This window comes from Rhinoderma darwinii, chromosome 13 (genome assembly GCF_050947455.1).
Source record: "Rhinoderma darwinii isolate aRhiDar2 chromosome 13, aRhiDar2.hap1, whole genome shotgun sequence".
Taxonomy (NCBI): domain Eukaryota; kingdom Metazoa; phylum Chordata; class Amphibia; order Anura; family Rhinodermatidae; genus Rhinoderma; species Rhinoderma darwinii.
This window is the reverse complement of record NC_134699.1, coordinates 66,472,834-66,499,491: the sequence shown is the minus strand read 5'-3', so window position 1 is coordinate 66,499,491 and position 26,658 is coordinate 66,472,834. Positions and strand designations below refer to the sequence as shown.

The window sequence follows — 26,658 nt, the reverse complement described above, 5'->3', positions numbered from 1 at the left end:
CATTTATTTAGGGGTCTGGTCTGCGGTCTGTGTTTATTTAGGGGTCTAGTCTGGGGTCTGCATTTATTTAGGGGTCTGGTCTGGGGTCTGTATTTATTTAGGGGTCTGGTTTGGGGTCTGTATTCATTTAGGGGTCTGGTCTGGGGTCTGCATTGATTTAGGGGTCTGGTCTGGGGTCTGTATTTATTAAGGGGTCTAGTCTGGGGTCTGTATTTATTTAGGGGTCTAGTCTTGGGTCTGTATTTATTTAGGGGTCTAGTCTTGGGTCTGTATTTATTTAGGGGTCTGGTCTAGGGTCTGTATTTATTTAAAGGTCCGGTCTGGGGTCTGCATTTATATAGGGGTCTGGACTGGGGTCTGTATTTATTTAGGGGACTGGTCTGTGGTCTGGATTTATTTAGGGGTCTAATCTGGGGTCTGTATTTATTTAGGGGTCCGGTCTATGGTCTGGATTTATTTAGGGGTCTAGTCTGGGGTCTGTATTTATTTAGGGATCCAGTCTGGGGGTCTGCATTTATTTAGGGGTCTGGTCTGTGGTCTGTATTTATTAAGGGGTCTAGTCTTGGGTCTGTATTTATTTAGGGGTCCGGTCTGTGGTCTGTATTTATTTAGGGGTCCCCTCTTGGTCTGTATTTACTTAGGGGTCTGGTCTGGGGTCTGCATTAATTTACGGGTCTGGTCTGGGGTCTGTATTTATTAAGGGGTCTGGTCTGGGTTCTGTATTTATTTAGGAGTCTGGTCTGGGGTCTGTATTAATTTAGGAGTCTGGTCTGGGGTCTGTATTTATTAAGGGGTCTGGTCTGGGGTCTGTATTTATTTAGGGTTCCGGTCTGGGGTCTGCATTAATTTGGGGGTCTGGTCTGGGGTCTGGATTTATTTAGGGGTCTAGTCTGGGGTCTGTATTTATTTAGGGGTATGATCTGGGGTCTGTATTCATTTAGGGGTCTAGTCGTGGGTCTGTATTTATTTAGAGTTCTGGTCTGGGGTCTGTATTTATTTAGGTTTCTAATCTTGGGTCTGTATTTATTTAGGAGGTTAGTCTTCGGTCTGTATTTATTTAGAATTCTTGTATTGGGTATGTATTTATTTAGGGGTCTGGTCTGTGGTCTGTATTCATTTAGGGGGTCTAGTCGTGGGTCTGTATTTATTTAGGGGTCTGTTCTGGCGTCTGTATTTATTTAGGGGTCTGGTCTGGGGTCTGTATTTATTTAGGGGTCCGGTCTATGGTCTGGATTTATTTAGGGGTCTAGTCTGGGGTCTGTATTTATTTAGGGATCCAGTCTGGGGGTCTGCATTTATTTAGGGGTCTGGTCTGTGGTCTGTATTTATTAAGGGGTCTAGTCTTGGGTCTGTATTTATTTAGGGGTCCGGTCTGCGGTCTGTATTTATTTAGGGGTCCCCTCTTGGTCTGTATTTACTTAGGGGTCTGGTCTGGGGTCTGCATTAATTTACGGGTCTGGTCTGGGGTCTGTATTTATTAAGGGGTCTGGTCTGGGGTCTGTATTTATTTAGGAGTCTGGTCTGGGGTCTGTATTAACTTAGGAGTCTGGTCTGGGGTCTGTATTTATTTAGAGTTCTGGTCTGGGGTCTGTATTTATTTAGGTTTCTAGTCTTGGGTCTGTATTTATTTAGGAGGTTAGTCTTCGGTCTGTATTTATTTAGAATTCTTGTCTTGGGTATGTATTTATTTAGGGGTCTGGTCTGTGGTCTGTATTCATTTAGGGGGTCTAGTCGTGGGTCTGTATTTATTTAGGGGTCTGTTCTGGCGTCTGTATTTATTTAGGGGTCTGGTCTGGGGTCTGTATTTATTTAGGGGTCTGGTCTGGGGTCTGCATTTATTTATGGGTCTGGTCTGGGGTCTGTATTTATTTATGGGTCTAGTCTGGGGTCTGCATTTATTTAGGGGTCTGGTCTGGGGTCTGTATTTAGGGGTCTGGTCTGGGGTCTGTATTCATTTAGGGATCTGGTCTAGGGTCTGTATTTATTTAGGGGTCTGGTCTGGGGTCTGTATTTAGGGGTCCGGTCTGGGGTCTGCATTTATTTAGGGGTCTGGTCTGGGGTGTAAAGGATCTGCCAGACACAGCTTCTGTGTCGACGCCCGTGGGTAATCAGTCTGCACCTGCTCCTAAGTCTAAGAGAGTGACACGATCTTCTACCTGTCAGGCTGGGAGGCTGAGGAGTGGGAGAGCCTATCACAGCCTGGCCAGACGGAGCTAGCTCCCGTCCTCTCTCTATTTATACCTGCATTTCCTGCTCCTCCTTTGCCTGTGATTCTTTCCTGTTTCCTGGCTCTGCTGATCCTGCTATGATTATTGACCTTGCTTCATTTTGACCCTGGCTTTACTGACTACGCTCCTGCTCTGCGATTTGTACCTCGTACACTCCTGGTTTGACTCGGCTCGTTCACTACTCTTGTTGCTCTCTATGTTGCCTTGGGCAACTGCCCCGTTCCCCTAGCTTCTGTGTACCCTTGTCTGTTCGTCTGTCTTGCACTTATTGAGCGTAGGGACCGTCGCCCAGGTGTACGCCGTCGCCTAGGACGGGCCGTTGCAAGTAGGCAGGGACGGAGTGGCGGGTAGATTGGGGCTCAACTGTCTGTCTCCCTACCCCGTCATTACATAATCACGGGCCCATATACCTTTCTACCCTGGTCCCTGACACTACTATGGATCCCCTTGAGACCCTGGCTCAGCAAATGCAGGACCTCTCCATACAGGTCCAAGCCCTGGCTCAGAAGGGCAACCAGCATGATGCTACCCTGGTAGTGCCCCCCACCTCACCTCTTGAACCCCACCTCAAGTTGCCTGACCGGTTCTCAGGGGACCGGAAGACTTTTTTCTCCTTTCGGGAGAGTTGTAGGCTTTATTTCCGTCTAAGGCCCCACTCCTCAGGTTCTGAGAGCCAGTAAGTGGGTATAATTATGTCCCGGCTCCAGGACGGGCTCCAAGAATGGGCCTTGTCCTTGGCTCCTGACGCCCCTGAAATTTCCTCTGTTGACCTTTTTTTCTGCTCTCGGGCTCATATATGACGAGACTGACAAGACTGCCTTTGCCGAGAGTCAGCTGGTGACCTTACGTCAGGGTAAGACACCCGTTGAGGAGTACTGTTCTGACTTTAGAAAGTGGTGTGAAGCTTCTCGGTGGAATGACCCTGCCTTGAGGTTCCAGTTTAGATTGGGTCTGTCGAACGCCCTGAAGGACCTGTTAGTTAGCTATCCCTCTTCAGACTCTCTAGGTCAGGTTATGGCTTTAGCAGCACCTCTTGACCGACGTCTCAGGGAACGACGACTTGAACGTTTTTGTGCTTTCTCCTCTGGCTTCCCCATGATGGCTCCCGAGGTTCCGTTGCTTCGTTCTTCCACGGAAAACTCGGATGAACCAATGCAACTCGGGGCCTCCATGTCTCCCCTACAACGTAGAGAGTTCCACAGGAAGAATGGTCTCTGCTTCTACTGTAGGGATGACAAGCATCAAGTGAACAACTGTCCTAGGCGTAAGAATAAGCAGCCGGAAGAAATTCCGCGCCTCATTGACCATCGGGAAGGTCACTTAGGCGCACAGGTATTTCCCGTAAATATGAAACCTAAAAAGATCTTGCTTCCCTTTCAGGTCTCTTTTGAGGGTAGGTCTGCTACCGGCAGTGCCTTCGTGGATTTAGTGTCTTCTGCTAATATTATGTCTGTGGAATTTTGCTATGTTTCTAGCTATGCCATTGATTGATTTGCCTAAACCTGTCCCGGTAGTGGGTATCGACTCCACTCCACTTGCTAATGTTTATTTTACGCATCATACCCCTGTTTTTGAACTCATTGTTGGCTCCATGCATTAGGAGCAGTGCTCTGTACTGGTGATGCAGGGATTATCGTCTGATTTGGTTTTAGGCCTTCCCTGGTTGCAGATGCATAATCCCACGTTTAACTGGAATACTGGGGATCTAACCAAATGGGGTAATAAATGCATGACGTCATTTTCTGTTAATTTTATTTCTCTCCCTGAGGAGGTGAACACTCTACCTGAGTTTATTCAGGACTTCGCTGATGTTTTTTCTAAAAAGGCCTCCGAAGTGTTACCTCCTCAGTACGATTGCGCAATCTATTTGGTACCAGGAGCTAAGCTCCCTAAGGGTAGGATATTTAATCTCTCTTGTCCCGAACGTGAAGCCATGAGAGAGTATATCCCGGAATGCCTGGCCAAGGGTTACATTCGCCCCTCTACTTCTCCGGTAGGTGCTGGCTTCTTCTTCGTAGGGAAGAAGGATGGTGGTCTTAGGCCGTGCATCGATTACCGAAACTTGAATAAGGTCACTGTAAGGAACCAGTATTCCCTTCCTTTGATTCCTGATCTCTTCAATCAGGTTCAGGGGGCCCAATGGTTCTCTAAGTTTGATCTACGGGGGGCTTATAACCTTATCCGAATCAGAGAGGGGGATGAGTGGAAGACTGCGTTTAACACGCCCGAAGGTCATTTCGAATATCTCGTCATGCCCTTTGTGTTGTGTAATGCTCCCGCGGTCTTCCAGAATTTCATAAATCAGATTTTAAGAGACTACCTGGGGGTATTTCTTGTAGTGTACCTTGATGACATACTGGTGTTTTCCAAGGACTGGTCCTCCCACATTGAGCATGTCAGGAAGGTGCTCCAGGCCCTTCGTTAAAACAAACTGTTTGCTAAAACCGAAAAATGTGTGTTTGGGGTGCAGGAGATACCATTTTTGGGTCAAATCCTCACGAATTCCGCATGGACCCTGCCAAGGTTCAGGCTGTGGCTGAATGGGTCCAACCTGCCTCCCTGAAGGCGTTACAGTGCTTCCTGGGGTTTGCTAATTATTACAGGAGATTTATTGCTAACTTCTCGGTCATCGCTAAGCCTCTTACGGATCTCACTCGCAAAGGTGCTGATCTCCTCCACTAGCCTCCTGAGACGGTCCAGGCTTTTGAGGTCCTTAAGAAGTGCTTTATCTCGGCCCCAGTGTTGATTCAGCGTAACCAAATGGAGCCATTCATCGTGGAGGTTGATGCCTCCGAGGTGGGAGTGGGTGCTGTCTGGTCCCAGGGTACCAGGTCCCTCACCCATCTCCGTCCCTGTGTCTACTTCTCCAGGAAGTTCTCACCCACTGAGAGTAACTATGACATTGGCAACCGCAAACTCTTAGCCATTAAATGGGCATTTGAAAGTGGCGCCACTTCCTGGAGGGGGCTAGGCACCAGGTAACGGTCCTTACCGACCACAAGAATCTGGTTTTCCTAGAATCTGCCCGGAGGCTAAACCCGAGACAAGCTCGATGGGCGTTATTTTTTACTAGATTCGACTTTTTGGTCACCTATATGGCTGGGTCTAAAAATATTAAAGCTGATGCACTGTCGCGTAGCTTCATGGCCAGCCCTCCTTTGGAGGAAGCTCCTGCTTGTGTTTTGCCCCCTGGTATAATCATTTCCTCTGTTGATTCCGACTTAGTCTCCGAAATTGCGGCTGATCAAGGTTCAGCTCCCCGGAACCTTCCTGAGAACAAGCTGTTTGTTCCCCTGCAATTCTGGCTAAGGGTACTCAGGGAAAATCATGACTCTGCACTATCTGGCCATCCATGCATCCTGGGTACCAAGCACCTCATTGCCAGAAACTATTGGTGGCCTGGGTTGCTTAAAGACGTTAAGATGTCATTAACGAACTCCTGAAATACTGCGGGAGCGTTACACAGTCCGAAGGGCATCACTCGGTATTCGTAGTGCCCATCACGGGTGTTAAATGCCGTCTTCCATTCGTCACCCCGGCGAATCCGGATTAGATTATAGGCCCCCCGCAGATCTAGCTTGGAAATTTTTTTGGCTCCTTGTATGCGATCAAACAGCTCGGAAATGAGTGGCAACGGGTATTTGTTCTTGACCGTGATCTGATTGAGACCACGGTAGTCAATGCAGGGTCGGAGAGATCCATCTTTCTTTTTAACGAAGAAGAATCCTGCCCCGGCCGGGGAGGAAGATTTTCGAATAAAACCCCTCTCCAAGTTCTCCTTGATATAGGCTGACATCGATAAAGTCTCTGGCAAGGAGAGAGGATATACTCGTCCACGGGGAAGAGAAGCATTGGGAACCAGTTCAATGGGACAGTCATAATTCCGATGTGGAGGCAACGTCTCAGCCTCTCGTTTGCAGAAGACATCCGCAAAACTGGCATACTGAGAAGGTAGATCGGAGAGTGACTGAGGCAGAGGGGGCACAACAGGACGGACTTGTGACAGGCAATGGCTATGGCATCTCGAGCCCCATTGAAGAACCTCTCCAGAACTCCAGTCGAGTGTCGGGGCGTGTAGACGGAGCCATGGCAGACCCAGCAGGATAGGATTGATAGCCTTGGGTAGTACCAGGAAGGAGATCTGTTCTGAGTGAAGAGCTCCGACCCGTAATGTCACCGGCTCAGTGATGAGCATGATTGGATCAGACAGCGGTAGACCATTCACAGAGGCAACTGCCAGGGGTCTCTCCAGACGGACTGTGGGTAGTTGAAACCGATCCACTAGGTCTTGGTGGATAAAATTAGCAGCCGCTCCGGAGTCAAGATAGGCGGAGGAAGGATGTGAAGTCTGTCCGGTGACGATGGCCACAGGTATCGATAATTTGGAAGAGGTTTTAACGTTTGGAGACGTTCCACCTAGAGTTGCCTCTCCAACCAACCCTAGGTACTGGAGTTTCCCGGTTTCTGTGGGAATTGACGCACAAAATGACCCTTGAGGCCGCAATACATGCAAAGTCCAGAGGAGTGTCTGCGCTGCTTCTCCTATTCAGATAACCGGACTCTGTCTACCTGCATGGGTTCCTCAGGTAGCGCACTAGGAGTGGACAATTGTGGTCTCTGGGCAGGGGGTGCTGGTCTGTGGGCCCGGCTCTCCTGACGAACCTCTTGAGAGCGCTCCCGGATTCTCATATCAACCCGGGTGGCTAACAGGATGAGGGCATCCAAGGTAGAAGGAAGGTCGCGGGCTGCCAGTTCGTCCTTGATGTGAGAGGACAGTCCCTGCCAGAAGGTCGCCACCAGTGCCTCATTGTTCCATGCCAGCTCGGCTGCTAGGGTACGGAAGGAGATCGCATACTCCCCTACTGTGGAGCCTTCTTGCTTGAGGGTCAACAGAGTGGCTGCCGCAGAGGATGTTCGACCCGGCTCCTCGAACACGGCACGAAAGGACTGCAGGAACAAGGCTAAGTCCGAGGATACAGGTCCCTGTTGCTCCAAGATTGGGTTCGCCCATGCGAGGGCCTTGCCAGCGAGGAGGGAGATAATGAACGCTACTTTTGCCTCCTCGGAGGGGAAGAGATGAAGCCGTAGCCTAAAATGCACCGTGCATTGATTAATAAATCCTCTGCATGCTCTGGGGTCACCGTCGTAGCGAGGAGGAAGAGGCAGAGGAACTGAGGATCCGGAACAAACAGGGGGAGCAACAGGCAGTGGCACGGCAACAGCCTCTGGAGGAAGAACCGGGGGTGGAACAGCGAGTAGATCCAGGCGGAGCAGAATAGAATTCACCGCCTCAAGGAGTTGATCCTGACGAGTGCGTAGGTCATGCATCTCTGTCTGAATCTTCTGTACTGGGGTCTTGGCCTGGCCATTGGGTTCCATGGCCTAAGCGTACTGTCACGGACACTGGGTTTGTGGACCCACTAGGCCGCTCCGCCGCAGCGGGGAGGCAGCTGACCAGGTCACAGTCTATGTGAAAGTAAGATGGCAGACAGTAATGCTTAGGTACCTGAAATAGTCCGGGCGGTGACTGTGGCTTCAGCACGGATGGAGGCAGGTGCGGAAAGTGGCGCCAGACGTGGCGGGCAGTATCCGATGAGCAGATGGCACTTGACGTGGCAGAAGACACTTGACGTGGCAGATGGCACTTGACGTGGCAGATGACACTTGACGTGGCAGATGGCACTTGACGTGGCAGATGGCACTTGATGTGGCAGATGACACTTGACGTGGCAGATGACACTTGACGTGGCAGATGGCACTTGATGTGGCAGATGACACTTGACGTGGCAGATGGCACTTGACGTGGCAGATGACACTTGAACACGGGTAGGCACAGGAACAATGCGGAATACAGGAACGGTAACAGGGCAAGGGTAGCAGCTGGAACGGGAGACACTAAGGGACCATTTGCGAGACAGACTGGAAAAGACTAACAACGCTCAGGCAAGGATCAGAAGGGCTGGGGCATTCTTATAGAGCAGGAAATCATGTGGGTTAATGATCATTGTTTTCATGGCCCTTTAAGAGCGGGCGCAAGCGTGCGCGCGCACCCTACGGGACCCAGCCGGACGGAGCAGAAGTTAGCGCTGGCATCTCCTAGGAGGGAGACGGAGGCCAGCGCTCACAGATCCATGGCTGCGGGCGTCAGGAGGTGAGTGAACCCGACGGCCCGCGGCCATGGGCGCTACAGCATCTTTGTACCCTTGTCTGTTTGTTTGTCGTGCACATAGTGAGAGTAGGGACCGTCGCCCAGTTGTACGCCGTCACCTAGGACGGGCCGTTGCAAGTAGGCAGGGACAGAGTGGACGGGTAGATTAGAGCTCAACTGTCTGTCTCCCTACCCCGTCTTTACAAGAACTGCAGCTCTCCTCCTATTCACATGAATACAGAACTGCAGCTCTCCTCCTATTCACATGAATACGGTGCTGCAGCTCTCCTATTCACATGAATACAGTACTGCAGCTCTCCTCCTGTTCACATGAATACAGTACTGCAGCTCTCCTCCTATTCACATGAATACAGTACTGCAGCTCTCCTCCTATTCACATGAATACAGAACTGCAGCTCTCCTATTCACATGAATACAGAATTGCAGCTCTCCTCCTATTCACATGAATACAGAACTGCAGCTCTCCTCCAATTCACATGAATACAGTACTGCAGCTCTCCTCCTATTCACATGAATACAGAACTGCAGCTCTCCTCCTATTCACATGAATACAGAACTGCAGCTCTCCTCCTATTCACATGAATGCAGAACTGCAGCTCTCCTCTTATTCACATGAATACAGAACTGCAGCTCTCCTCCTATTCACATGAATACAGAACTGCAGCTCTGCTCCTATTCACATGAATACAGAACTGCAGCTCTCCTCTTATTCACATGAATACAGTACTGCAGCTCTCCTCCTATTCACATGAATACAGAACTGCAGCTCTCCTCCTATTCACATGAATACAGTACTGCAGCTCTCCTCCTATTCACATGAATACAGTACTGCAGCTCTCCTCCTATTCACATGAATACAGAACTGCAGCTCTCCTCCTATTCACATGAATACAGAACTGCAGCTCTGCTCCTATTCACATGAATACAGAGCTGCAGCTCTGCTCCTATTCACATGAATACAGAGCTGCAGCTCTCCTCCTATTCACATGAATACAGTACTGCAGCTCTCCTCCTGTTCACATGAATACAGTACTGCAGCTCTCCTCCTATTCACATGAATACAGTACTGCAGCTCTCCTCCTATTCACATGAATACAGAACTGCAGCTCTCCTATTCACATGAATACAGAATTGCAGCTCTCCTCCTATTCAAATGAATACAGTACTGCAGCTCTCCTCCTATTCACATGAATACAGAACTGCAGCTCTCCTCCTATTCACATGAATACAGAACTGCAGCTCTTCTCCTATTCACATGAATACAGAACTGCAGCTCTCCTCCTATTCACATGAATGCAGAACTGCAGCTCTCCTCTTATTCACATGAATACAGAACTGCAGCTCTCCTCCTATTCACATGAATACAGAACTGCACCTCTGCTCCTATTCACATGAATACAGAACTGCAGCTCTCCTCTTATTCACATGAATACAGTACTGCAGCTCTCCTATTCACATGAATACAGAACTGCAGCTCTCCTCCTATTCACATGAATACAGTACTGCAGCTCTCCTCCTATTCACATGAATACAGTACTGCAGCTCTCCTCCTATTCACATGAATACAGAACTGCAGCTCTCCTCCTATTCACATGAATACAGAACTGCAGCTCTGCTCCTATTCACATGAATACAGAACTGCAGCTCTCCTCCTATTCACATGAATACAGAACTGCAGCTCTCCTCCTATTCACATGAATACAGAACTGCAGCTCGGCCGCTATTCAGTGGCTAGAGCCAACTGCTTCCGGCATGTACATTCGGTGCTCGGAGGCAGCCGGAGCGGCTTAACGGTGTGGGGTCTGGGTGTCGGTCATCAGTTGTCCAGTAGTGGACAACCCCATTAAGTCCTAGGGTACATTAACTTACACACAGGTTGGCGCTTTTGAGGTGATTTGTCCGACTCTTGGATAACGTTTTTAATTTGCATCTGCATTTTATAATAAATAGAGGAACATTGTAAGGACTTGTTCACACAGTGCAGATTTGCTGCAGATTTTGAATGTATTTTTTTTACGTCAAAACCAGAAATGGAACCTAAACAGAAGAAATATATAAAGGAAGAAGGTCTTATAGGTCTGTTCTCCTGGATCCAATTCTGCAGCAAATCTGCACTGTGTGAACAAGACCTAAGAAGCAGATGCGTTTGGTCAGGTTTGCTTGTTGGATTATGAAATTGAAAGTCAATATTTAGTTTACAAGTCTTCTAATGAGAGATCGTTCTTTATTCTCAGCTTTTACTAAAAGAAGTGAAGAACCTGAGAGAGCGCCTGGGTGTGGATGAAGACATCATCTCCAGTGCAGCTGCTCAGAGACTTCTCCACATCTATAGAGACCTACTTGATCCAGGACTGCTCTTTTTTGAGTCTGTGATCTTCATTCCTACGCTGAGGATGGAAGCGGCCGCCAGAGATCTGTCAGGATCAGATACGTTACTGAGATTAGATGAGAATTCCAGTCTACAAACATGAGCGCCGCCTGACAGTATGGAGACGTTTCTATTAAATATGACAATGTTATAAAGAGACAAGCAGCTTCTTATTGAAGAAACGCGCCTGTCCTTGTCCTCAGTGTTGTCTAGCATTTTGATCGCTGGTATAATACATGGCATTGTGCCTCTGGCAGGGCCTAGTAGGCTACCGTACATAACAGACCAGGGGGCCATTGTTAGGCCTCCGGTGGTCATAGCATGGGTCTAAGCTAGGGTCTGTACTTTTTCTAGTGTCTGGTTTGGGGTCTGATTAATTTAGGAGTCTTACTTTTTACCCTAGTGCTCTAATTCTGGGATATCTTATGAAATACATGGAGCACGCACACTACATACCTCCCAAAGACTATACAGGAGCACGCCCAATCCATATCTCCCATAGACTATACAGGAGCATGCTCACTACATACCTCCCATGGACTATATAGGAGCACACTCACTCCATACCTCCCATAGACTATATAGGAACACGCTCACTCCATACCTCCCAAACACCATACAGGAGCATGCTCACTCCATACCGCCCATAGACTATATAGGAACACGATCACTCCATACCTCCCAAACACCATACAGGAGCATGCTCACTCCATACCGCCCATAGACTATACAGGAGCATGCTCACTACATACCTCCCATAGACTATATAGGAACACGCTCACTCCATACCTCCCAAACACCATACAGGAGCATGCTCACTACATACCTCCCATAGACTATATAGGAACACGATCACTCCATACCTCCCAAACACCATACAGGAGCATGCTCACTCCATACCGCCCATAGACTATACAGGAGCATGCTCACTACATACCTCCCATAGACTATATAGGAGCATGCTCACTACATACCTCCCAAAGACCATACAGGACCATGCTCACTCCATACCTCCCATAGACTTTACAGGTGCACGCTCACTACATACCTCCCATAGACCATACAGGAGCATGCTCACGCCATACCTCCCATAGACTATACAGAAGCACGCTCACACCATACTTCCCATAGACTATACAGGAGCACGCTCACTCCATACCTCCCATAGACTATACAGGAGCACGCTCTTTCCATACCTCCCATAGACTATACAGGGGCACACTCAATCCATACCTCCCATAGACTATAATAGAGAGTGAAGTGCAGCCAGCTATCTTGTTTTTAATTATCGTCTCTAATGTGTACAGTGGGGGATCAGACACCCCCATTTTCATGATTAGTGGTTATACCTGCAGTCAGGCTCCTCTAATCAAGCATTTGTGGTGTATACTATCAATATCCACGATTAGTGTGTGATATGAAGCTGTATTGTGCCCCATATTGTGCAGTATTGTGTGCTGTATATTGCGCCATATTATTGTTTAGAGGCCGCAGACAGGGCGACGCTCTGATACATTCTGCTGGTGGGTCCTTTTGGGCCCCTGCCGATACTGAATCTTCCAGTGATGTCCTCATCTAGGATTCAGACATGGTTCAGCGCCTCAGTAGTCTTCAGCTGTTGCAAAACTGCAACTCCCAGGGCATGTTTTTGATATCTGACCCCATTCTGGTAAATTTGATGATGACACGTCTCATGACATAGCTGCGACCATGTGACACCTCTCCACTTCGCACCCATAACCCATGGTGGAGGGTGTTTCCCATGTGGCGATTACATTAGCTGTGAAAACATTGAGCGATTCTTCTCTGGGGTCATATATCACACCATTGGCCTTGGCATGAACGCAATTTTGGGTGAGAGTCCATGAACCCGTATGTAAATGCCTGTGTTGTATGTTTTATGGGTGCGATTCTACATTTTAGAAAGTCTGTGGAATTGACCACATTGATTTGGGAATTCTTTGAGGTGATAGAAACCTCCCCAGAGGGTGTAGTGTGACCCTACAGTCTGTATTCTTGTACCATATTACATTTTATATGGCCGCTCGGGTGTAACGGTTCACTGGGATACGCTTATTGTGATGTCATCCAGAATGTGGGCAGATTCTATTTCTCTGCACTTCATGTGAAGAATCTGTGCGTGATGTCATGAGGGGCGTGGCCTGTAATCTGGACGTGTTCCGTTTGCACATAATGGCCAACCGGTTATGACATCAGAAAGTTTATAAATTGGGGTCACACATTGACCACGGTGTCAGTTTCTCTTGCTGGCTCTCATCATGGAGGTGTCGCGTAAGAAGAGGAGGTTGGTGAAGACGTTTCCCAAGATGAGTACTGTAGAGAAAATGGAGGTTGGCGGACGCCGGCTTCCGGATGATGTGGAGATGGTGGACGTGGAGGACAAAGACGAAAAAATGGAGGTTGGCGGACGCCAATTTCCGGATGATGTGGATATGGAGGACGTGGAGGATGAGGGTGACAAAATGGAAATTGGCGGACGCCAATTTCCTGATGATGTGGAGATGGAGGACCTTTCGGGGGCTACGGTTATCATCAGGGCCTCAAACCCCTGGAAGAGAAAGCGGCCCTTTTAATTCCATCTGTCGCTTGGGGCCCATTTACCATCAGGGCCCCAAACCTCCGGGAGAGAAAGCGGCCATCTTAATTCCATCTGTCGCTTGGGGCCCATTTACCATCAGGGTCCCGAAACTTCCGGGAGAGAAAGCGGCCATCTTAATTCCATCCTTTACTTAGGGCCCATTCACCATCTTTAGGTGAGGTAAGTGCCGTCCACTGATGATCTTCTCCCCTCACATCTCTTCTACAGCCGCCTGAGCACTGAATTTCTGATTTTTATTTTGCAGTTGTCACCCCAACATCGTGGCCTTTACCACCTAAACCATCTGAAATTCCCATGAAGACTCCTCCAGTGCTGAGAAGCAGTGACAAGCATAACAGAAGCGAGATCCGGTAAGTCTGACGTCCTCTGCTCCGTCTTCATCTTCTAGTGGTGAAGGTTTTGTGAATGTTTTTTGCTTATTGGATTTTTCTTTTCTAGGATTCGACTATGAAAAATGTGAGAAACATGAAAAACGTCCCGGTCTCTTCTGATCCAGGACTGAGCTGTGTAAAGGTGGACTGACGGCCATATCCACGTGTGAAGACGGACCCTCCCCCTCTTCATCTCACCAATCACCGCTTGTTAAGGGGCCGGAGCCACAGAAGACATCGCAGCAACTCTACCACATTCTACAATAAATATATTTGTTTTACACATTTTTGTGCTTTCATTTTTATATTGGAGAATTTATCCAGGGAACCTTTCTTCTACGGGGAACATAAGGGTGTAGAAAAGTCATAGGTGTAATAATCTGCAGAATATATCACTGTATCTGTCACGAGGTAGAGAGGACAGAGCAATGTTCTGCAGATCTCTATAGAGGTCAGTGGTGTAATGATCTGCAGAATATAACACTATGTATCTGTCAGGCATTAGAGAGGACAGAGCAATGTTCTGCAGATCTAGAGACGTCAGTGGTGTAATAATCTGCAGACTATATCACTATGTATCTGTCATGCGGTAGAGAGGACAGAGCAATATTCTGCAGATCTCTAGAGAGGTCAGTGGTGTGATGATCTGCAGAATATATCACTATGTATCTGCCAGGAGGTAGAGAGGACAGAGAAATATTCTGCAGATCTCGAGAGAGGTCAGTGGTGTAATGATCTGCAGAATATATCACTATGTATCTGTCAGTAGGTAGAGAGGACAGAGCAATATTCTGCAGATCTCGAGAGAGGTCAGTGGTGTAATGATCTGCAGAATATATCACTGTATCTGTCAGTAGGTAGGGGACAGATTATCTGCAGATCTGGAGAGGTCTATGGTCTAGGGGTCTGTATTTTTTTAAGGTTTTTTTTAATGGTACATTTTATTAACCCCTTAAGGATGCAGCCTTGTTTTGACCTTAAGGCTCAGAGCCCATTTTTCAAATCTGACATATTTCATTTTATGTGGTAATAACGTCGGAATGCTTAAACCTATCCAAGCGATTCTGAGATTGTTTTCTCGTGACACATTGGGCTTTATGTTAGTGGTAAAATTTGGTCGATATATTCAGTGTTTATTGGTGAAAAATAGCAAAATAAAGAGAACATTTTAAAAAAATAGCAAAATTTTGAGAAAATGTGAAAAAAATAGAATTTTTCTAAATTTAAATTGACATGCTCGTAAGGCAGATGGTTATACCCCCCAAAATAGTTACTAGTTCACATTTCCCATATGTCTACTTTAGATTGGCATCGTTTTTTGAACGTTCTTTTATTTTTCTTGGATGTTACAAGGCTTAGAACATAAACAGCAATTTCTCATATTTTTAAGAAAATGTCAAAAGCCTTTTTTTAAGGTACCTGTTCAGTTCTGAAGTGGCTTTGAGGGGCCTATGTATTAGAAACCCCCATAAAACACCCCATTTTGAAAACTAGACCCCTGAAAGTATTCAAAACAGCATTTAGAACGTTTATTTAACCCTTCAGGCATTTAACAGGCATTAAAGCAAAGTGGAGGTGAAATTGCAAATTTCATTTTTCTTGCTGAATTTCAATTTTGTTAATTTTTTTCTGTAACACGGAAGGTTTTACCAGAGAAACACTACTAAATATGTATTGTCCAGATTCTGCAGTTTTTAGAAATGTCCCACATGTGTCTCTACTGCACTCGTGGACTAAAACACAAGCCCCAGAAGCAAAGAAGCACCTAGTGCATTTTGAGACCTTTTTTTTATTAGAATATATTTTAGGCAGCATGCCAGGTTTGAAGAGGTGTTGAGGTGCCAAAACAGTAGGAATCCCCCAAAAGTGACCCCATTTCAGAAACTACACCCCTCAAGGAATTCATTTATAGTTGTTGTTACCATTTTGACCCCACAGTTTTTTCACAGCACGTATTTGAATTGGGCTGTGAAATTAAAAAAATGACATTTGTTTCAATAAGATGTCATTTTCTACCACAATTTCTTATTTTCACAGGGAACAACATACCCCATTTTGTTGCCCAATTTGTCCTAAATGCAGCAATACCCCATTTGTGGTGATAAACTGCAGTTTGGGCCCATGGGGTGGCTCAGAAGGAAAGGAGCACCATTTGGCCTACTGGGGATTTTCTGGTGTGAAGTCATGTATGCAGAACCCCTGAGGTACCAGTACAGTTGAAACCCCTGAAAAGTGACCCCGTTTTAAAATCTACACCTTAAGACATTCATCTAGAGGTGTAGTGAGGATTTTGACCCCACAGGTACTGTCTAAAAGATAATGCGCAGCAGATGGTGCAGAGTGAGACTTGCAATTTTCTATACATATAGGCCATGTCAGTGTCCGATATAATGTGCCCAGCATGTGCCACCGGAGATATACACCCCATAAACTGTAATGTGGGTTCTCCCGGGTACAGCAATACCCTACATGCGGCTGTTATCAGCTGGATGGGCACACAGCAGGGCTCAGAAGGGAAAGATGAGGGGGATAAGATGTGCGGAGTGCGTCAGGGGAAATTAAAAATCAAGGGATGGATGATAAATTTTAACACACTCTTTCATACAGAGCCCTGGTTTTTCGGGACACGTGTCACATTGATATATTGTGTCCTCCTTATCCCCCTCTTATAACAGACTTTGCACCTCTTTTGACTTTTTCCCTTCTTGCCAATTTGGGGAACTTCTCCTGGAAAGTGTTGCCCTGGTACGATGCGTGTGGCCTCGCTTCCAGAAGTACTGGGTGCCCCCCCTTCCTGGTCCCTAAATATTAGTTTCTTGATAATCACCTCTTGAAATTCCAGGAAATTTCCCGTCTGGCCTGTACATCGACGTAGCACCTACATATTTTATAATGCCATCTTGATTGGACATTGAACAAGGTTTGCCTCCTTTGCTTGCTCCATAGTCGGCACTGGAAAGAATCTCTACATCTTGGCACCGGATCAAAAGACAAAAAACATTGTTTACAAGAAAGCGTTGGAATAGAAACATGCAGTCCTAAATCAGCACTATCTGTAATGAATATATTGCTTCATTTCTTTTATGCTTCCAATAACATTATTTACACTCTCTAGCAATTACATTCATATCGAGAGGTATTTAAATAGTGAGCTTTTACTCTATCTATACCGTAAGTCAACGTCTCGCGCAACGCCGGGTATAACAGCTAGTATATTCTAAATCTGTAGGTATACCCTGATGCCCTCACACACAGCTCATACATCTTCACGCCATACCTTGCCCTCTTACCCGGCAGGTACTGGCGGAATTGAAGCCTCCCTTTAAAATGCACAAGGACTCATCAATAGAAATACACTTCTCGGGGGTGCATGCTTGGGAAAACCGGGCACTGAAATGGTCTACTAGGGGTCTCCGTTTATATAAACGGTCAAAAATGGGGTCATCTCGGGGTGGGCACGGCTCATTATCAGTATAATTTAAGAAGTGAAGTATTGCCTCATAACGCATCCTGGACATGGTCATGCGGTACATCGGGGTGTGGGATAAGATGTCCGTGCTCCAGTAGGTCCTAATGGACGGCTTTTTCAGAAGCCCCATGTTCAAGAGCAGTCCCCAAAACTTGCCCAACTCTGCTGCGTCTACAGGGGTCCACCTGTGGGATTGGGCATAAAATGATGTGGGGTTCTTAGTAATATACTGTTGGGCATATCAATTTGTCTGGGACACCATTAGCTCTATAAAGTCATCAGTGAAGAAGTCCATCTCACTGAGCCCTGCCGTATTAAATTTGATCCCTGAGCTGCCCGTGTACTCAGGGATTTGGGGTTCATAATTGTCTGGTGTGGGCGTCCAAATGGGATCACTTCGCTCGGGGGTATCACTTACATAGTTACATAAGCCATGACTAAGGACGCAGGAGACGTCTGAAACGCGTAGGCTCCCTACAACATTGATACCTCTCCCTACACGCCAGGACATCATTTTTCTGATCCTGTTTTAATCTCGATTGAATTAAACTTGGAACAAGCTTCCGTTTTACCTACATCTACTCTGGATCCAACCATCTCTTTTTTCTACTATTCACCCATCGTGTGCCGACACGAGGATCCATGCGGAGTTATCAGTGCATGTTCATACTCTAGGTGAGCTGGAGGTTTCCTCTACCTTTTTTCTACATAGTTACATAGTTTGTACGGCTGAAAAAAGACACATGTCCATCAAGTTCAACCAAGGGATGGGAAAAGGGAAGTAAAAATTTCTACACATAGGAGCTAATATTTTTTTGTTCTAGGAAATGATCTTTGCCTTTTTTGCAGCATCTCCTGTCCCTGCTGTGACGGCTCCTGCGGTGACTATTCCATAGATTCACAGTTCTCACAGTAAAGAAGACTGGTCGCCTCTGCAGGTTGAACCTTTTTTTCTCCAGACAGGATTTCACCATATTTTTTGTATGGGCCATTCATATATTTATATAAGTTAATCATGTCCCCCCTTAGTCGTCTCTTTTCAAGGCTAAATAGGTTTAATTCTTTTAATCTTTCCTCATAACTTAGATTCTCCAGGCCCCTTCTTAGCTTTGTTGCTCTTCTTTGTATTTTTTTCTAACTCCAGGGCATCCTTTCTATGAACTGGAGCCCAGAACTGAACTGCATATTCTAGATGAGGCCTCACTAATGCTTTGTAAAGTGGTAATATTACATCCCTGTCCCGCGAGTCCATTCCTCTTTTAATACACGACAATATTTTGCTGGCCTTTGAAGCAGCTGATTGACATTGTGCTGTTATTTAGTTTATAATTTACAAGTACACCCAGATCCTTCTCAACAAGTGACTCCCCCAGTGTAGCTCCCCCTAGGACATATGATGCTGCGGGTTGTTGGGACCCCGATACATAACTTTACATTTATTTAGATTAAACTTAAACAAGTGGACGCCCAAACACTTAGTTTGTTTAAATCCGCTTGCAATTCACGAACATCTTCCATAGACTGAACTACAGTATATTACATAGCTTGGTGTTATCTGCAAAAATAGAAATAGTGCTATTAATCCCATCTTCTATATCATTAATAAATAAGTTGAATAATAGTGGTCCCAGCAGTGAACCCTGGGGTCACCACTTATTACCGGGGACCATTCAGAGAAGGAATCATTGACCACAACTCTCTGGATACGGTCCTTGAGCCAATTCTCAATCCAATTACAAACTATACTTTCTAAACCTATAGTCCTTAATTTACCCATTTGACGTCTATGGGGGACAGTGTCAAATGCCTTTGCAAAGTCCAAAAACACTATATCCACAGCGGCCCCTCTGTCTAGGCTTCTGCTTACCTCTTCATAAAAACAGATCAGGTCGGTTTGACAGCTTCTGTCCTTAGTAAAACCGTGCTGGCTGTCACTTATAATACTATTTATTGTCACATAATCCTGTATATAGTCCCTCAATAGCCCCTCATACATTTTCCCCACGATGGATGTTAAGCTTACTGGTCTATAATTACCCGGGGAAGATTTAGAGCCCTTTTTGAAAATAGGCACCACATTTGCCCTGCGCCAGTCCCTTGGAACTATGCCAGTCACTTGTTGCGTGGTCACTTCTCTCAGGGATTTCAACTACGGTGGTGGTTCTGGGGCATCTCAATGGATGAGGAGGTCGACAAATAAAACAGAGTCTCACCATCTGACGAGTCAAGGTCGGAGGCCAGAAATGAATATTCATTTTCGGCAGTAAATGTCCGTTGGGACATGTTTGTTGTGCTTAGACAAAATGTATATACAGCAAAAAAAATAAAAAATCCCTAACTGGGAGCACAACTAGCACAAAAGCGTGTTTTTTTTGTTTTGTTTTTAGAGAACAAGTGGACTTAACTGACACTAAAACGTACTAGGGCGAGGGTTCCTAACACTAAACCTAACTAAATTTTATGTGAACTTCCCTGACGCTAAACCTAACTGCAGTGACGGATCCCTAACTTCGGTGACAGATCCCTAACTACGGTGACGGATCCCTAACTGCGGTGACGGATCCCTAACTACGGTGACGGATCCCTAACTACGGTGACGGATCCCTAACTGCGGTGACGGATCCCTAACTACGGTGACGGATCCCTAACTACGGTGACGGATCCCTAACTGCGGTGACGGATCCCTAACTACGGTGACGGATCCCTAACTACGGTGACGGATCCCTAACTACGATGACGGATTACTGACGCTAAATTCCCTGACGCTATACCTAACTACGCTTTTTAACGGTTCCCTGACAGTAACTAACCCTAATACTAATCTAACCAGTTAAATTGCCAAAATTTGCTAAACTAACTAATTTTATTTAGTTTTTATATATTTTTTTGTTTTCTATATTTCATATAGAAATTTTTTTTAAATAAAATACCCAGGGACCAAGAAATTTGGTCCTGAAGACTGAAAAGCGGTCAGTAATAGGAGATCACTGACCAAAAATGTGGGGGGTACTCAAGGAGGAAGGGAACTGCAGTGGGTAGTGGATGGGAAGGTGGGAATAAAAAAAAAGCGCTTTTTGTAACTTTTTATCGCTTTTTTCACAACTTCTGTCTTCTGTCTCTCTTCTCACAACCGCTCTGAACGCCTCGCTAACTCCAAAAGAGACGTTCAGGGCGGTTGTAGCAGGATGTGATGTCAGGGAGAGGAAGTGCAGATACCGATCACCGCTATTGGTCAGTTAGTCACTGACTAGCCAATAGCAGCGATCGCCGAGGCGGGACCATAGCAACTGGTCCCGGCACATTAACCTGTGATAGCCTGCTGTTGGAAACCGCAGCTATCACAGCTCATGAACGTGCGGGGCACGAGCGCCACTGTGATGAATGCAGGACGTACTATTAGTGGAGCGCGAACGATACAGCCACCATGACCTAACAGTACGTCCAGGAGCGGGAAGGGGTTAAGACCTCAAAGGAAAGCAGTGGTACAGGTCCAGAAGTTACACATAAATGTTACAACCAAAATGCATCACAAAAATACCAAATGACAGAGTGTCTGGTATTAAGAGAGACACACGGATATATTTATACATTTATCAATTCCACCATATAAACAGAACAAAAAAAGAACAAAAACCACGCAAACATAAACAAACAGCTTTTCAGCACATAAGTAAAGATATAATAAATGTGGTTCATAGAAAGAGTCCATAGGGGGAGCGGGAGGACCAGTAGCCACACTAGCCGTCTAATACCAGCGGCAGACTTAGTACCGTATAGAGAAGGGCCGCCATTATTGACCAGTATGAGGGTTAACTACCCATGCATGCCAAATATTTGTACATTTATCCGGGCAACCACGAGCGTCGTATGGAAAGAGGGAGATTTGAGTTTATCATTGCAACCCATCCTTGTAATGTAAGGACCTTGGGGTGCATCCGATGCATTAGGGAGGTCATTTTTTCATAAGACGGAAAGAGCATCAGAAGAGATTTAGAAGCTACGGGAGGCATAAGATATCCTACTAGCGGGAGTGAACCGATAAACCGATAAAGATCTTCATGTACATCCCAGGAGTCAGTGACATTACCTTCATAGCGCTGTAACATTCCGCGGCAGCCTTAGGCTACGTTCACACGTAGCGGATTTGCTGCAGATTTTACGGGATTTGCAGTGATTGACTTGCAGTGCGGATTTTGAAATTCACACGTCAACTTATGCTGCAGAATGGTTACGTGATTGTTGCAGATTTTCCTTATTGAGTTCAATGGAGAAATGAATATCTGCAACAAACACCAAATGTTGGGTACAGAGGGCTTGAGACAACAATTGTCAGCTTTACCTACTAAAGAGGACATGGAGCGTTATATTCACCGCTTAGAGACTACTTATAAATCTGAGATTCAATCTCTCACTAACAACCTCTCACACTTGTCTGACCAAGTGCAGCGTACGGAAGGTGATATCTCCGCTGTCTCACATGCAGATCGCTTGGATCAACACTCCCATCAAATACACATGCTCTTTAACCTGGCAGAAGATCATGAAAATCGCAATCGCCGTAACAATATTCGGCTTCGTGGCATTCCTGAGGATGTGTCTCCGGGACAACTCATACCCATCTTACAGACGCTGTTTAACTCTTTGCTGGATCGTCCTGCGGGTGATCCTCTGGAATTGGATAGAGCTCATAGAACCTTGGGTCCTCGCAATCCAGACCCTGAGCGTCCTAGAGATGTGCTTTGTCGTGTTCATGTCTTCTCTATCAGAGAACAGATTATGAGGAAGGCTCGGGATAAAGGTGATGTGTTATTGAATGGTGCCGAGATCCAACTGCTGTCTGACTTATCCAGGATGACTTTGGACAAACGCAGAGTTCTGCGCCCTCTATTGGATGTGCTGAGGGGGCATGAGATTCCTTACTCGTGGGGTCACCCCTTTCAGTTGCAGGTACGCGAGGATGGAGCATTGCTATTTATTAGAGACCCGGGGGATATTCCTGATTTCTGTGCTGCTCTCCATTTGCCTTGTGTCTCCATTCCTGAATGGCCGTATGTTCCTCCCCCCACCTCCACGTCCGAGACTACGCCGGCGAGGTCGCTCTCCTGCACCTCTTATGGGGCGTCATAGAGGCCGTGATGCGGATCCGGTGTGATTCCTTCCTGATGTCTGCTCTTGGGTTTCCTGCTGGAACTTTATTTTGCTTTATTCACCGGAGGATGTCGGCTGCTGAATTCATCTGTTGAGACTTTCATATGTTTCTTCCCTTTCTCTGTTATTGGGGTTACGGGTTTTTTCTTTTGGGAGGTTTACCACTTTACTTGTGGCTGTTTGATGCTCATGGGCGGGAGGAATTGTTATGCCATGATGGTTTCTTTCTTTCCAGATCTTTAAATGTCCTTACTTACATTTATGATGACGATGAATGTATTTCGGAGACTCATTTTCAGGTGGGCCATACCCCAAAATGTACTAACCGTTATTATCCGGTCTGGTTTCATAGTGCCAATCCGGACTCCAAGTCGAAGGGTGCTAGTATCTGCATACATAAATCGCTTTCTCATAAGATACTCAATGTATTGATTGATGCAGAGGGTCGGTATGTATTTCTTAAACTTTCCATTAGAAATAAGACCTTCACTCTGGCAAATTTATATCTTCCTAATCAAGATCAGGCTCGTGTGTGCCGACTGTTTCTGAGGAGACTAGAGGAGTTTTCGGAAGGGGTCTTGATTGTAGGAGGTGATTTTAACTTGACCTTTGATTTCAGAATTGATACCTCCTCGGGCAGGTCTGCTGTTCCTAAGTCACAATTGGCAGCCTTGAAGACTGCGATGCACTCCATGCAATTGATTGACGTGTGGCAGATTCTTCATCCTAAGGTACGAGAGTATACTTATTTCTCTCCCTTACATAATATGTACAGTCGATTGGATGCTTTTCTCGTTAGCCACCACTTGCTTACTTGGCACCCGGTTTCTGAGGTGGGTCCCATGTTTTGGTCGGACCATGCTCCGGTCTTTGTAACACTTACATTTCCTGATTCGGTGCCCAATTTCCAATCTTGGAAACGTAATGATAATCTCTTACGCGATGCGGTATAGGTGTCGGCTCTTAGGGATATGCTTACTACCTTCTTTGATGCGCACGCTCATGATTCTACTCCCTTACCGCTACAGTGGGAGGCTTTGAAGTGCGTGGTTAGGGGTGTCCTTATCCAACATGGGGCTCGCTTAAAGAGGGAAAAAGGGGTAGCTATTGACCGATTCCTCACCCAGATACGGGATTAGAATCTAATCAAAAACACATTCCTTCTTCGCAGGTTTTTTCGGAATTGACCACAGCACGAGAATCATTGCGTTCTCTGCTTGACCAATCCCATACTAGATATCGGGATTGGATGCGCAAATACTCGTACTAATTTGCAGACAAATGCGGTAGGTCCTTAGCTCGGATTTTACATCCCCGTACACAAGCGTCTTACATTCCTAAAATTACTTCCGCCACTGGAGGTGAGATTCATGACCCTGTTGGCATCACTGAATGTTTCCGACACTATTATTCTACTTTATACAATATTAAGGGACACTTTCACGATATGCAGGCTGATGCTTTGCGGGGGAAAATTGATCACTATATACAGAACACTGCCTTGCCGTCTTTGGAGGCTGGGGATACTTTGGGACTCGAGGAGGATTTTTTGGGATTCGGAAGTGGAGCGTGCAATTGGGGACTCCCCATTGGGCAAAAGCCCGGGACCTGATGGGTTTAACAACAGATTTTATAAGACATTTAAGGATCAACTTGCTCCATTTTTGACTAAAGTCTTTAATTCCGTATCTTCCTCTTGTCCCTTTGCGCCTCAGTCTTTGGAGGCCCACATTACCCTTCTACCAAAACCGGGTAAAGACCCCACGGCGTGTGCAAATTTTAGGCCCATTTCATTGATAAATGTAGATGTGAAACTTTTTGCGAAATTGATTGCCTCTCGCCTCTCTCCGTTTTTGCCTGGCTTGGTCATGGATGACCAGGTGTGTTTTGTGCGGGGCAGAGAGGCACAGGATAATACTAATAAGACTCTTCTTTTAACGTCTTATTGTCAGACGCGCAAGATTCCGCTGTGTTTGCTTTCCGTTGATGCCGAAAAGGCTTTTGATAGGGTACATTGGGTGTTTCTCTCCCTGTCACCAATGGTACGAGACAGGGGTGCCCGCTTTCACCTCTGCTGTATGTTTTGGTCATGGAGCACCTGGCTGTGGCACTGCGGAATAACCCCAATGTTAATGGCATTTGTGTTGGTACCCGGCATCATAAGTTAGCACTCTATGTGGATGAACGTCTACTCTACATTACGGATCCTATTATTTCATTGCCGTCCTTGACTGGGGAATTTGAGCGATTTGACCATTTGAGTAATTTTAAAGTCAATTACTCTAAATCGTTGAATATCTCTTTAGCTGCTCCCCTCGCTGGTCATCTCGCTCAGGTTTTCCCGTTCCGGTGGCAGACCACGTCCTTGACATACTTGGGGATACGGATTCCTACTCAACTATCTGAATTGCTTAAATTGAATTACACACCCGTTTTACAGCGTGCCTTGCGAGATTTAGCGGCATATGGGAGTGGGCGCATGTCGTGGTTTGGGCGTATCAACGCGGTTAAAATGGATATATTGCCTAAATTTCTGTACATATTTCAGACTGTCCCTATTGTGGTGCCCGCTGCCTTCTTTAAGACATTGCATAGGGCCATAACCAAATTTGTGCGGGGCTCCTCTAGGCCTCGCATTCGATTCACTGTTCTTAGTCGGCCTAAAGTAGAGGGGGGAGTAGGTTTGCCGGACTTCAAACATTACCACCAAGCTGCGATCCTCATGAGGTTAGTGGATTGGTCCCGATCACATGCTGGTGAGCAATGGGTGCGCATTGAGAAAAGTATGTCCTCTCTTGCATTGTCCTCTTTGCCTTGGTTGCCTAGTTCACAAGGACCACTGTCTTCTCTGCCATTCCTCGCACGTCAGTTTCTTGTTGTTTGGGAACGGGTCATAGGTGCTTCGGACCTTGTAAATCGTCCAGGTCCCTTGACTCCTCTTTTTGATAACCCCTCTTTCCCTCCGGCCATGGGTGTGGACACTTTCCTATGCTGGGGGAGACAAGACGGGGTGTACTTAGCTCAGACCCTTACATCTGAGGGTGCAGTTTTGTCGCTGGCTGCTGTCTCTGAGGCCTGCCCGGGGAGACGCTCAATTTGGTGGTCCTACTTTCAACTAAGGTCTTATCTTTCTTCCATGGGAGACTGTCTTGCATTGCTTCAGGATAAGACTCCTTTGGAATTATATTTATCCTTGTCTTCTGCTCCATCTCTTATGCTCTCCTATCTACATGGGATCCCCCGACCGGGTTACTCTTGCTCTCAATTGGTGTTCACCAAGGCTTGGGATGAGGAATTGGGCGTGCAATACTCTGAAGAGGATTGGCAGACTTCGTTCCTCTTAGCACATAAACTGCCGACATCCTGCTCTGCTCAGGAGAAAAATTATAAAATTCTCCCTCGTTGGTACCATTGCCCTTCCTTTCTACATCGAATATTTCCTGATGTGTCGGCAGCCTGTTGGAGGTGTGGGGAGGCTCCTGGAACTATGTTACATATTTGGTGGGTTTGCCCTAAGCTCTGTCCCTTTTTTGAAAAAATTTTGATCTTGGGAACAAGCTCTTTGATACTGCGGTTCCTGCTTCTTCTATAGGATTGCTTTCCATGGTTCCTGGATCACTCCCACATCTCAAAGGGGGCATTTTTAGACATTTTCTGACTGCGGTCGGGACTGTAATTCCACGTCATTGGAAGTCTGTTAATGCACCTTCTTTGCAGGAGTGGGTAAATGAGGTGAACAATATTATTTGAATGGAGGAGTTGATGTCTGCCGATCGGGGTAAGCTCGATAGCTTTGCTCGAAACTGGACAGTGTGGTCATTGTTTCGGGATGGCGCTGACTTGTCTCTATGGTTGGACGGCCTTTTTTTAATTTTGAATGCTCAGACCGCATAATTTCTGTTATTTTCTGCCGCTTCTTCTGCTTGTGTTTCCCTTTTTGTTGTCTTGTCTTTATGTTTTATGTCTTCTGTTCTGTTTTGTTTGTTTTTTATGTATCTTTCTTTGTTGTACTTTCGCAATTTAATATACCCATGGGAATAGTATGTGGGGACTGGCTCCCTACAGGTTACACTACTGTTGTATTGGTTATCGTGCTGATTTTTACTATTAGCTGTTACTTTTTATTTCTAATTGTTTCTTTTTGCTGGTTTCCATGCTGTATGGGAGGCTACCTCCTAAATTATTTCTTTATGTCCTTACAAGAACGTATTGTAAACATTATTTTATTTTTTGGGGATTTCATTACATTGAATGCAATATCTTGACATATTCTGTGATGTTTGTA

General features: G+C 46.1%; 1 long non-coding RNA gene across 1 annotated transcript; it reads left to right on the top strand.

Moving 5' to 3' along the window:
- The first annotated feature begins 13,024 nt into the window (after nucleotides 1-13,024).
- Nucleotides 13,025-14,041, top strand: LOC142666042 (uncharacterized). Its single transcript, XR_012851627.1, has 3 exons — nucleotides 13,025-13,544; nucleotides 13,630-13,735; nucleotides 13,824-14,041. It is a non-coding gene; the product is annotated as an uncharacterized LOC142666042 (long non-coding RNA).
- The last annotated feature ends 12,617 nt before the right edge of the window (nucleotides 14,042-26,658 follow it).